We start from the raw sequence: 13,557 nt of genomic DNA, 5'->3' as shown, positions 1-13,557 counted from the left end.
CCTTCGGGGAGCAAGGCTGCACTTCCCTTCTAGCACCCACTCTGATGAGGGACAAGCTCAGGCGACAAGAGTGTTTAAAGCAGCATCAATATGCTCAGGTCAAATTTCTCAAATATTGTGAAACGGAAGCCCATTATTTTCCTTTTTTGTTTTAAGACTAGTCAAGTGTAGTAGTGAGAAGGGGGAAAGAGTGGAACAAGGAGTTCGATCTGTAACGGACTGAACAAGCAACAGAGAGAACTCACTCCCTTGGCACCAGCCACAAGCACATTCTTGAAGCCAAACTCATCCATCTTACAAAGTTCTTCGTACTGGGAGATCATCATAGAAACATTAAGTGTGAGTCTGGTTTGAGTTTAAAACGAAAAGTGCTTTAAAGTTATGGAAGCTTAGCTTCAAAGAAGAGGCACCAAGGATGGCGTGCGAAAACTCACGAGGCCACTTAACACCGGCTGCGTGGGAAACAGGGGCTCCGCGACTGCGCTCAGATTAAGGGAAAAAGACGCCCCTCTAGAGTCGGGCAGCAGCGGGCGGGCACCGGCGCCTTTTCTCCACACAGGAGAATCTCGGCGATTTACACCCTCCAGGCTACGCAGAAAAAGCGGCTTTGGAATCCGCCGCAAGTCCCCTCCTCGGGTCGTTGGGTAAGTCTGGCCTCCCGCGTCCGGGTCCCCTTCGGGACGCCCCAAGGCCCCGTTTACCGCAGCGACTCCCCGCCTCTCGCGCCACCGAACCACGGCGCGGAGCTACCAGGCCGGGCCTCGCCTCGTGCGGGGAAGTCGCTCCGACGAGCGGCGCGGACGGCTGGGGCTCGGAGCGCAGGGCCGCGCGCCCACGACCGCCTGCGCCCTCCACGTGCTGCGGGCAACGGTCGGAGCCGGTGCGCCGAGGCATGGACGGCGTGGACAAGAGGGGAGGTGACGGCGGCGCGCTCCGCCCGGGCTCGGTACCTGAGCGCGGCCGCCGGGCGGCGGAGCGAGAGGACAGCCGGCCGCCCAGGCCCCACTCGCTCAGGGCGACGCGCCTCAGCCGCGGCGGAACAAAACCGCGGCCGCCGCCCCGCCCCCTCCGGCCGCCCTCATTGGCCGCCCGCGCCCCGCCGCCGCCGCGAACCCGTCAGCCACCGCCTTCTCCACGCCGGCCCTCAGCCGCGCCGCGCTGCGCCGACGGAGGGGGCGGGGCCTCCAGGCGTCCAGCCTCCGCACCGCCCACCGAGGCCGGAGCGCGCCCTGTGCGCCGGTTTGGCCCCGCCCCCTGGTCGACGCCCCGCGCCCTGCGCGCGGCGTGCCTCGGCGCTCGGCTGCGTTCTCCAGGCCGGGAAGGGAAGACTGGTGGCTGCGGCGACCTGAGGCGGCGGGGAAGGACGCGCAGCGGGGAGGGCCCGGCCGGCACTAGCCGTGGCTCAGGCGGTGGCCCAGCCCGGAGCGCGCAGTCTCGGAGCCCGAGGCTCGCCGCAGCCGCCTTCCCGCCTGCCGTCTGCCCGCTGTGTAGCCGTGGGCAAGTCACTCGCGCTCTCGGGTCGCACTTTTCTGCACCGGCACAGTGTGAATTAGGCCTTCGCTCATGGGCGCCCGGGGGGACCGTGCTGCAGGGCTCCTTCTGGCGATAGGCGGGGTTGGGGCCTTGTTCCGTCTGAGCACAGCAGGCCCAGGGAGACCGGGCTCTTGCGGGTCCCTGGTGATGAGCACCCTGCAGAGGAGAGGGTAGCGGGCAGCGGAAGGAGGCCGTGCCCCGCTCTCGGGGTCTCCAGCAAACTCCCAGGAAGGGGGTCCCTGCCTCCCTCTCCAGCCTCTTTTGCTGGGGGTCGGGTGTGTCCTGGGTGAGATGAGCCACCTGACCTAGGGCGGGCCTCTGACGGCCAGGTGTGCTGGCCCTGGGCCGTGTGGATATCCGCCGACTCTGGAGATTCCACTGAGGGAGGGTGGGATTTGTTTCAGACCAGATGGTTTCTCAAAGGTGCAGGAGAAAAATGCTCCCCACCCTTGGAGAGGGGTCCCTGGGGTGGGAGGGGCCTGAGGGACCCTGCAGTCCAGTACCTCCCCATGTGCATCCCCAAACCCTGAGGGTTTGGTGGGGGTGGTGAGAAGGGGTAGTCTAACGGGAGAAAGAGCTACCTGTGTCCTTTGGCCACCGTGGGGCTCGATGGCCGGGTCCCACAGTGGACACTGAGACAGATGCATGGAGGTCGGCTGGTTCTGGGAATAGGCTTGGGTGAGGCCACGCAGCACCCCTGGGGCTGGATGTTGGGGAAGGCATCGGGGCTCCCGGGGGTCAGGCTGGGGCCTCCAACACGTTCTGGGCCTGATAAGGCTAGTCCTGTGCAGGCTGTGAAGCCAGCTGACACCAGGATGGGCTGGAAAGAGCCTCACCTGTCTGGAAGAGCGGGAGTCCCAGTGGGGCTGGGGAGGGGAGAAGGGCTGGAGCAGGCGTCCAGGCTGTTCTCTCTGCTGGGGTCCGGTGATCGCCACCTGCAACAGTTAGGTTGTGCTGACCAGGTTACCCAAGGACAAGTGTCTTTGTGACCTGGACCAGAGCAGAAAGTGGCCAGAACAGGATGAGGGCAACTGTGCCCAGGGCGAGGCTCTGCCCATAGCAGCCCCTCCTGAGCTTGGTTTCCCTCCTGGCCCCTCTGGACCGGAGACAACCAACTCAAATCACAAAGGTCAAAGCTGTGTGACTGATTCAGTTATATTACCCACCCCTCTCAGCCCTTATTTGGGTAATTATTAAGGGCTTTTAGTAGATTAAGAAATAGAGTCGACTGATAGAGTCGACTGGACGTGGTGACTCATGCCTGTAATCCTAGCACTTTGGGAAGCTGAGGCGGGTGGATCACCTGAGGTCAGGACTTCAAGACCAGCCTGGCCAACATGGGGAAACCCGGTCTCTACTAAAAATACAAAAATTAGCCAGGCGTGGTGGCGGGCACCTGTAATCCCAGCTACTTGAGAGGCTGAGGCAGAAGAATCGCTTGAACCTGGGGGGTGAAGGTTGCAGTGAGCCGAGATCGCGTCACTCCATCCTGGGCAAAAGAGTGAAACTGTCTCAAAAAAAAAAAAAAAAAAGAGTCTGTGCCCCTTTAAAGTAATGTCCCATTTGACTTGATGATCTCCAGTAAAACCGAAAAGCATTTCAAAGCCTTCCTACAGGGCAGGTTGCAGGGAACACTTGCAGGCCAGAGACAGTTGCTGGGTCTCAGAGCTCAGCCTGCTCCCTCATGTAGGAGGAGTCAGATCAGGGCCATGTTTCAGGCTGCTGTGGGGCAGTCATCACAGTGCCGTGTTATCTAGCCCTTGCTGTGGACTAGCCCATGGGAAGATGTTGGAATCCTCCCCATTTTACAGATAAGGAAGCTGAGCCTCAGAACAAAGGGATTTGTCCCACCATAGTGACAGTCTGTGGCTTTGCCACCACCCTCTCTCCTGACGGCCCTCTGCGAATGCTCCCATCCAGGAGAAGCCGCTTCGTCTTGGGTCCATGGTGGCCTGGTGCTGATGAAGCCCTGAAGGGAAGGGCGGGGCTGGCCTGGTGCCCACACCTTTCTGGTGCTGCACGGCTCTTCTGGGCAGGTTCCCTGGAGCCACTGGGATGGGGCTGGCTTGGGTAGCAGGGACCCTAGGACTGGCCTGACCAAGTCTCCCTTGCCTGACTGTGGGACTGAAGAAACACTGTCACAAAAGGTCACATGCTGGATGATTCCATTTACATGCAATGTCCGGAATAGGCAAATAACAAGTGGATTAGCAGGTCTGGGGGAATGAGGAGCAACTGCCTACTGGGTACTGGGTCTCCTTCTGAGGTGATGAAAATGTTTTGAAACTAGATGGAGGGAGTAGTCGCACAACATTGCGAATGTATTAATGCCACTACGTTGTATGCTTTAAGTGCTTTATTTTATATGAATTTCACCTCCATAAAAACTAACATTTTTTTATGTTATTTCTGCAGAAAGATTAGCAATCCAAAATGGATACACACTTGATAACACAGGTTAATAACACACAAAATAAAAGGCTGATATAAGTCAAATGAAAAATAGACAAATCCAGAATTATATTTGGAGATTTCAACACTGCTCCCTCAGTAACTGATAGAACAAGTAGATTTAAAAAATCAATAAGGTCCGGGCACGGTGGCTCACGCCTGTAATCCCAGCACTTTGGGAGGCCGAGGCTGGCGAATCATGAGGTCAGGAGATCGAGACCATCCTGGTTAATATGGTGAAACCCCGTCTCTACTAAAAATACAAAAAATTAGCCGGGTGTGGTGGTGGGCGCCTGTAGTCCCAGCTACTCAGGAGGCTGAGGCGGGAGAATGGCGTGAACCTGGGAGGCGGAGCTTGCAGTGAGCCGAGATCGTGCCACTGCACTCCACTCCAGTCTGGGCGACATAACAAGACTCCATCTCATTAAAAAAAAAAAAAAAGGATATCGGTGTGAGCCACCTTGCCTTTAATTTTTTTTAATTGTGAAAGATACATGAGGTGTACAGAAGAGTATGGAAAATAACATAAAGCCTATGCACATATAACCAGTTTTGTCAAATCTTTGCCAAGATGGCTTCCAGATCCTTTTGTTAGTTGTTTTTTTTTTTTTTTTTTCTTTTTGAGATGGAATCTTGCTCTGTCACCCAGGCTAGAGTGCAGTGGCACCATTTCCGCTCACTGCAACCTCCGCCTCCCGGGTTCATGCCATTCTCCTCCCTCAGCCTCCCAAGTAGCTGGGACTACAGGTGCCTGCCACCACGCCCGGCTATTTTGTATTTTTAGTAGAGACGGGGTTTCACCATGTTAGCCAGGATGGTCTGGATCTCCTGACCTCATGATCCGCCCACCTCGGCCTCCCAAAGTGCTGGGATTACAGGTGTGAGCCACTGCACCTGGCCGGTCTTACTTTTTTATCCAGTCTGACAGTCTCTGTCTCTTATTAGAGTATTTAGACCATCTACATTTAATGTGATTATCAGTATAGTTGATTATTTGCCACCTTGCTTTTTTCTGTTTTTCTGTGTATCCTATCTGTTCTTTCTCCCTTGTTTACTTGTTTCCACTGTTCTGGAGTAATCGTTTTGGTTTCGTTTTTTTGAGACATGGTCTCACTCTGTCACCCAGGCTGGAGTGCAGTGGTGCAATCTCAGTTCACTGCAACCTCTGCCTCCCAGGTTCAAATGATTCTTGTTCCTCAGCCTCCTGAGTCCCTTAGCTGGGATTACAGGTGTGTGCTACCATGGCTGGGTTTTTGTTTGTTTGTTTGTTTTTCTGGAACTCCTGGCCTCAAGCAATCAGCCCACCTCAGCCTCCCGAAGTGCTGGGATTACAGGTGTAAGCCACTGTACCAGGCCTAATGTTATTTTTTATTATTATAAAATATTTAAGGTCGGGCGCACTGGTTCACGCCTGTGATCGCAGCACTTTGGGAGGCCAAGGCGGGTAGATGAGGAGGTCAGGAGATTGAGACCATCTTGGCTAACATGGTGAAACCGCATCTCTACTAAAAATACAAAAAGAATTAACTGGGCATGGTGGCGGGTGCCTGTAGTCCCAGCTACTTGGGAGGCTGAGGCAGGAGAATGGTGTGAACCTGGGAGGCGGAGCTTGCAATGAGCCGAGATCGTGCCACTGCACTCCAGCCTGGGCGACAGAGCAAGACTTTATCTCAAAAAAAAAAAAAAGTACTGGAGATAGGTAGTGATAATGGTTATACAACAATGTGAGTGTACATAATGCCACTGAACTGTGCACTTTAAAATTATAAGCTGGGTGCAGTGGCATGTGCCTGTAGTCAGTGAGACTTGTCTCAAAAAAAAAAATTATTCTCATAAAGATACAAGTCCTCGGTTGGATATGTGGTTTACACCAGCGGTCCCCAACTTTTTTGGCACCAGAGACTGGTTTCATGGGAGACAGTTTTTGCACAGAGTGGGGATGGATTCAGGATGACACTGTTCCACCTCAGATCATCAAACATTAGCTGGGTTCTCATAAGGACCGGATCCCTCACATGCACAGTTCACAGTGGGGCTCACGCTGCTGTGAGAATCTCATGCTGCTGATGATCTGACAGGAGGCGGAGCTCAGACGGTAACGCTGTCTCACCTCCTGCTGTGCGACCTGGTTCCTAACAGGCCACAGACTGGTACCAGTCCCCAGCCCAAGGGTTGGGTACCTGTGGCTTTACATGTATTGTCCCCTAATCTGTAACTTGTCTTTTCATTTTTTTTTTATTTTTTGAGACGGAGTGACACTCTGTCCCCAGGCTGGAGTGCAGTGGCGCGACCTCGGCTCACTGCAAGCTCCGCCTCCCAGGTTCAAGCCATTCTCCTGCCTCAGCCTCCCCAACAGCTGGGACTACAGGTGCCCGCCACCACGCCTGGCTAATTTTTTTGTATTTTTAGTAGAGACAGGGTTTCACCGTGTTAGCCAGGATGGTCTCAATCTCCTGACCTCGTGATCCACCCTCCTCGGCCTCCCAAAGTGCTGGGATTACAGGCGTGAGCCACCGCGCCCGGCCCTTTTCATTCTTTTAACAGGGTATTTGGTAGAACAAAAGTTTTTATTTTTATTTTATTTTATTTTATTTTATTTTATTTTTTGAGACAGGGTCTCACTCTGTCACCCAGGATGGGTTGCACTGGTGTGATCATAGTTCACTGCAGCCTCAAACTGCTGAGCTCAAGGGATCCTCCCACCTCAGCCTCCAGAGTAGCTGGCACTACAAGTCTGTGCCACCATGCCCAGCTAATTTTTATTTTATTTATTTATTTATTTATTTTTGAGAATGACTTTCGCTTTTGTTGCCCAGGGTGGAGTGCAATGGCGTGATCTCGGCTCACCACAACCCCTGCCTCCCAGCTTCAAGCAATTCTCCTGCCTCAGCCTCCCAAGTAGCTGGGATTATAGGCATGCGCCACCACACCCGGCTAATTTTGCATACAGACAGGGTTTCTCCATGTTGGTCAGGCTGGTCTCAAACTCCCGACCTCAGGTGATCTACCCTCCTCAGCCTCCCAAAGTCCTAGGATTACAGGTGTGAGCCACTGTGCCCAACCAGGCTAATTTTATTTTTATTTTTTATTTATTTTTGTTTTTAGATGGAGTTTCAGTCTTGTTATCCAGGCTGGAGTGCAATGGCACGATCTTGGCTCACTGCAACCTCAGACCTCCCGGGTTCAAGCAATTCTCCTGTCTCAGCCTCCCCAGTAGCTGGGATTACAAGCATGCACCACCACACCCAGCTAATTTTGTATTTTTAGTAGAGACGGGGTTTCTCCATGTTGGTCAGGCTGGTCTCAAACTCTGACCTTAAGTGATCTGCCCACCTCAGCCTCCCACCAAAGTGCTGGGATTACAGGTGTGAGCCACTGTGCCTGGCCCAAGAATTGATATCTTTATTGAGTCTTCCAATCCATGAACATGTTATATTTCTCCACATATTAGATCTTTATTTCATCAGTGTTGTGCAGTTTTCAGCATACAGATCCCATACATGTTTTGTTAGATTTGAAACTAAGTATTCTAGTTTAAATAAATAAATATATATATCTATAAAAATAGATATATATAAAAAAATTTTTTTTGAGGTGGAGTCTCACTTTGTTGCCCAGGCTGGAGTGTAGTGGCACAATCTAGGCTCACCGCAACCTCCACCTCCCGGGTTCAAGCAATTCTCGTGCCTCGGCCTCCCGAGTAGCTGGGACTACAGGCGCCTGGCACCACACCCAGCTAATTTTTTGTATTTTTAGTAGAGATAGGGTTTCACTGCATTACCCAGGATGGTCTCGATCTCCTGACCTAGTGATCTGCCCACCGCGGCCTCCCAAAGTGCTGGGATTACAGGCGCGAGCCACCGCGCCCGGCCTTTTGTTTTTGTTTTTTGAGGCAGAGTCTCACTTTGTTGCCCAGGCTGGAGTGTAGTGGCACAATCTAGGCTCACTGCAACCTCCACTTCCCAGGTTCAAGCAATTCTCATGCCTCAGCCTCCTGAGTAGCTGGGACTACAGGTGCACGCCACCACACCTGGATAATTTTTGTATTTTTAGTAGAGGTGGGGTTTCACCATGTTGGCCAGGCTGGTCTCAAACTCCTGACCTCAAGTGATCTATCTGCCTCGGCCTCCCAAAGTGCTGGGATTAAAAATGTGAGCTACCACACCCGGCCTAAAAAAAATATTTTTAGGCATGGCATCCTGCTCTGCAGTCTCTTTTCTCTTATAGTCATGCTGCATGGGATTTGACCAGGACATTTTTCTACTCACATTTCTTAACCTTTAGAACCATATGCGTCTCAGGAAAGTGTCCACCTTCCCCGAGTTCCCTCTCCTTTGTGTTTGTAAAGCTTCTTAGAGACTGGGCTGTCTATCCCTCTCACCCCTTGGGTTCTACTCAGCACTGGGCCCACTTAGGCCAGCAGCCACATGCTGAAGCTTGAAAGTGGATCCTCCTGGTGGTCATTTTGGGGACCTCCCAGGATTTGGATGGCTCCAGCCCGTGTGTCTTCCTCCCATGGCCCTCACTCACCCTATGGAGAGGGCAAAGGCACGGCTGCTCCTCTCACACCAGCCTGAGGGGCTTCCAGAGACGTGGACAGCTCCTCTGGGCTCCCCTGTTCTTAGGGCCTCAGCCTCTGGGTCACCGCCTCCCTCTACCCCGCCAGTTTCTGCTGCCACACAGGCCATGGGGCTGTCAAGGGTTTGCTCCACCACTTGCATCTGGGTTTTGTGAAAATGTCTTGTCACTTGGCTTGGTCATAACTGTTGTCCGCAAGAGCCTGGGCTTGCCAACCTGCCTGTTTTTCTGTGGGGATTTGGAGAGAGCTAGAAGCTGGTGCCCTGCCCAGATCTCTGGGTTTGGGTGAACTTTGGAGGTCAGGCTGACAGCAGCACAGTTAGACTGGATGGAGCCGGGCACGGAGCAGGCCCACTCTGTGCATTCCTAGTACCTGCCCGCCCCTAAGCAGGGCTGTCCGCTTGCAGCTGGATTGACAAGTTTGAGACCAAGGAGAGGATTAGGCGAGGGCATATCTTGGAGTTTCTGGGGTGAGGAGTCCTGGCAGGAGAGGTAAGCAGCGCCCCAGCCCCCAGCCAGAATGAGACGGGCCCTCCCCGGCTCCAGGCTCAATGGCAGAGAAGGCCCACCCTGTCCCATGGAGTCAAGGACTGCTGTCCCCCTCCCCTGAAGGAGCTCGAGGGGCCCTCCAAAGGCTGGAATCAGGAAGCAGGGAGATTTCAGGAGGCCAAGGTGCTGGGCAGCAGCACAAGGGCCTCTGTGGGAGGCAGGCTTCTAAGAGGCCCTCCAGCAATCCACCTCCTAGAATTCACGCCCTGGAGTAATCCCCTCCCCCAACAGCAGCCTGACAGGTGACTTGCTTCTAACCCACAGCAGACACAGACCATCGCCACCAAATCAGGCCGTACAAGGCCAGGACTCCATCACGCTCACACTCTCCTGTGCCCTCTGCTCAGGATGATGACACAGCTGCCACGTGGAGAAGCCCACCTAGCCAGAAACCGAGGGCCCACTTAGGCTAGCAGCCACATGCGCAAGCTTGAAAGTGGGTCCTCCTGGCCCAGCCTTGAGATGAGGGCTTGGCCTCAACCAGCAGCTTGAGTGCAGCCTGTGGGAGTCGGAAGGAGGACCCTCCTACCCCACGCCCAGGTTCCTGGCCCCCAGAAACAGATAGTAAAGACCATTTCACACGCCACTAGGCTTTGGGGTGATTTGTTACGCAGCGTTAATGACTCACCTGGGCTCACGCTGCTTGCCCGTGTCTGTGGCAGGCCCCTGCCTCGGCACTCCTGCCCAAGGGTGGGGGTGCCTCTGGAAACTCGGTCTGCCTTTTCTCTGAAGACCATAGCCAGTGCTGTCAGCCGTCACACCTGGAAACCCCTCTCAAAACTGCATCTGGGGCCACCACCAGGGGATGCCGCACGCCCCCATGTTCATGTTCACAACGAGGACTGGGTTCCAGAGGCCTGGCGGGGGGTGACCGGGATCCCCTTGCGCAGAGCTGTCCCCTCTCAGCCTCCACGAAGCAGTGTGGATGCCCCGTGAACGTCACACTTCCTAAGTGCCTGCTGTTGTTATCCTTGCCTGAAGACCTTAGCCTATTAGTGCAGCCTGAGGAATTAAGGGATGAGTGGGGCCCTCAGCAACAACAGCTCCCATTGTCTTGCATTATTATTATTATGCGGCTGGCATCCCACCCCCCCTTGTTTAGCCCCTACAGCCATCGTCTGCAGTAGATGCTATACACATTTCACAGACGGGAACATGAAGGCCAAGTCATGCAGCTATGAAGCAGAACTGGGATGAGATGACAGGTCTGCATTCCACACCCCACCACAGGGAAAGTGCCAGGCCAGGCAGCAGGTGCCACCAATGTCCGACACAGCATCTTTGTTGGAACCTCAGCTATTGAGTCTGAGAGTGGCTTTTCCTGAAAACTTTACGCAGTGTGTTTGTTGCCAACTGGCTTGGGTTGCATCTGCACATTAAAATGCAAACAAAGCAAAGCACAAAGAAAAACCAAGTTTTTTGGTTTTTGTTTTTTGTTGTTTTTTGTTTTTTTAAAGGCAGGGTCACCCTGGCTGGAGTTCAGTGATGCAATCCCGGCTCACTACAACCTCTGCTTCCCAGGTTCAAGTGACTCTCACGCCTCAGCCTCCTGAGTAGCTAGGACTATAGGCATGCATCACCATATCCGGCTAATTTTTGTATTTTTAGTAGAGATGAGGTTCCCCCATGTTGGCCAGGCTGGTCTTGAACTCCTGGCCTCAAGTGATCCACCTGCCTCAGCTTCCCAGTGTTGGATTACAGGTGTGAGCCACCGCACCCAACCAAGATCCTTAAATGTACAATTATATGCTGACAGGTGATCAAATAGGCATGCTTCTCCCCGCAAACCAACCAAGGTTCAAAGTAGAAGCCAACACGCCAACGTGCCAGGCACTTTGCCGGTACTGAAACGTGACTTCACTTAGCGGACTTTTCAAATTTGCCTCTGTGGAAAACAAAACATCCTGCAACCCAGCCAGGCACGGTGACTCACGCCTGTAACTCCAGCACTGTGGGAGGCCAAGACGGGTGGATCACTTGAGGTCAGGAGTTCGAGACCAGCCTGGCCAACATGGTGAAACCCCATCTCTACGAAAAATACAAAGTTAGCCAGGTGTGGCGGGCCCCTATAATACCAGCTACTCAGGAGGCTGAGGCAGGAGAACTGCTTGAAGCCAGGAGGCGGAGGCTGCAGTGAGCTGAGATCGAGTGACTGCACTTGAGCCTGGGTGACAGAGCAAGACTCCGTCTCAAAAAATAAATTAGGCCAGGCTCAGTGGCTCATGCCTGTAATCCCAGCACTTTGGGAAGCTGAGGCAGGTGGATCATGAGGTCAGGAGTTCAAGACCAGCCTGGCTAACGTGGTGAAACCCTGTCTCTCAAAAAAAAAATTACAGAAATTACCCGGGCGTGGTAGCGTGCACCTGTAATCCCAGCTACTTGGGAGGTTAAGGCAAGAGAATCACTTGAAACCAGAAGGCAGAAGTTGCTTTCAGTGAGCCGAGATTGCACCATTGCACTCCAGCCTGGGCGAAAGAGTGAAATTATGTATCAAAAAAAATAATTAATTAATTAAATCAAATAAAAGATCCTGAAACCCAGTTAATCATAAGAGCCATCCCCACGGGTCCAGAAAGCCAAAAGTGGCTGGACCTTGGGCTCAGCAGAGGCTGCTGACTCCTGGGAGACTCCATTGACATCTTCCTTCCACAGGGACGGAGGAGTCAGCAACTTGCTGGCAGAATTGCTAAAAAAGAGAACCCAAAGGACAGGTTCCTGACAGGCCAGCAGGAAATAAGAACAGCTTCATAATACATGGAAAAAGTCAGTCAGGGGATGTGGGATGACAGCCCTGATAAGCTGACCCCAGCTGTGTGTGGAAAGACAAGAAAATGACTGACTGATGAGGATGAGATATAGCAAGCAATCAGTGTGGGATTGTGAAGAATTAATCATGCTGGGCAAACTTAATTTAGTTCTGACGCTTGGTTCGAGGTAGAAGAGTCAAGAATAAAGACAACTCAATCCAAGCCCATTGGTTATTTGTAACACTCATACAGAAAATACTAGATAATGTTGGCTGGGCACGGTGGCTCACACCCACAATCCCAGCACTTTGGGAGGCTGAGGCAGGCAGATCACAAAGTCAGGAGTTCGAGACCAGCCTGGCCAATGTGGTGAAACCCCATCTCTACTAAAGATATAAAAATTAGCCGGGCATGGTGGCGGGCACCTGTAGTCCCAGCTACTCAGGAGGCAGGGGCAGGAGAATCACTTGAACCCAGGAGGCGGAGGTTGCAGTGAGCCGAGATTGCACAAAGTACTCCAGCCTGGGCGACAGAGTGAGACTCTGTCTCAAAAAAAAAAAAAAAAAAAAAAAAAAATACTAGATTATGTTAACAGCAGTTAGGAGAGGCAAGAACTAAAGTCTGAAAATTTATTTCCTCAGTGCTTAAGAGCATTCCAAGAATTTTGGCCGGGCGCAGTGGCTCACGCCTGTAATCCAAGCACTTTGGGAGGCCAAGGTGGGTGGATCACCTGAGGTCTGGAGTTTGAGACCAGCCTGACCAACATGGTGAAACCCTGTTTTGTATTTTGTCTCTACTAAAATACAAAACTAGCCAGGCGTGGTGGCGGGTGCCTGTAATCCCAGCTACTCGGGAGGCTGAGGCAAGAGAATCGCTTGAACCCGGGAGGTAGAGGTGTAGTGAGACGAGATCACACTCCAGCTTGGGCAACAAGAGCAAAACTCCATCTCAAAAAACAAAATAACAAAAAGAGCATTCCAAAAATGTAAATATGAAGCAAAACCTAGTAGTCTGGGCTATTCTTCTACAGCGGGAATCACACCCTTACCAAGGCCCCTGGCTGCCCACTGTACTTAAGCACAGCTGCTGCCTTTCTCACAGCACCCTCCCCTGACCCTATCCCTCTCCCCTGCTCCACAGTCAGATCACTACAGTCCACCCTCTGGCCACAACTCATTTACAATCCTCCAAAACCAAGATATGCTCATCCCCTGCCAAGGCCTCCAAGTTTCACCCCACCACAGCATCAACCCAAAGCCCAGAATCTCATCTGAATCCGCTCCCTTGTGGAGGAGGCCCCTGACAGCTCCTGTGTTGAGCCCTTTTCCATGTAAAGACTGTCCCTGGCCCCCACCACACACACACACACACACACACACACCCCAATGAACAGTGGGGACAGACCTAGGACACCTGCTGCAGATGCTCCCAGGAGTCCCTGGCCCACAGCAAGTCTGAAATCCCGCTAGGCACACATCACCTGGCAGTCCCCTGACCAGGCCAGCCTCAGTCCTCCAGGCTCCTGGCTCCACCCACTTCCTTTTCACGAAAGGCAGCCTGTTTGTGCAGCTGGAGGGTTTGATCTTCCTACTTCCCGCTGGTAGAACCAGAGGGTTCAAGGCCTCTTGTATTGCCTGGCCCTTTCAGTCCAGGCTGGCAGCAGCTTCCGCCCGTGTAATTCTGTGACTCTAGGGTTCAA

The 13,557-nt window shown here is 53.1% G+C and overlaps 1 protein-coding gene across 3 annotated transcripts in view; it reads right to left on the bottom strand.

Annotated features, from left to right (window-relative positions):
* Positions 1 to 1,070, bottom strand: part of FAM53A (family with sequence similarity 53 member A) — a 45,648-nt gene extending 44,578 nt beyond the window's left edge. The window contains exon 1 of one of the 3 annotated variants that reach the window (XM_037983216.2): positions 951 to 1,070. The gene's annotated coding sequence lies outside the window, so the exon portion shown is untranslated. The other 2 variants (XM_037983214.2, XM_037983215.2) reach the window with 2 other exon arrangements.
* Between the last annotated feature and the right edge of the window lie 12,487 nt (positions 1,071 to 13,557).

The sequence above is a fragment of the Chlorocebus sabaeus genome, chromosome 27 (genome assembly GCF_047675955.1).
Source record: "Chlorocebus sabaeus isolate Y175 chromosome 27, mChlSab1.0.hap1, whole genome shotgun sequence".
NCBI classification, from domain to species: domain Eukaryota; kingdom Metazoa; phylum Chordata; class Mammalia; order Primates; family Cercopithecidae; genus Chlorocebus; species Chlorocebus sabaeus.
This window is presented reverse-complemented; position numbering and strand designations above follow the sequence as displayed.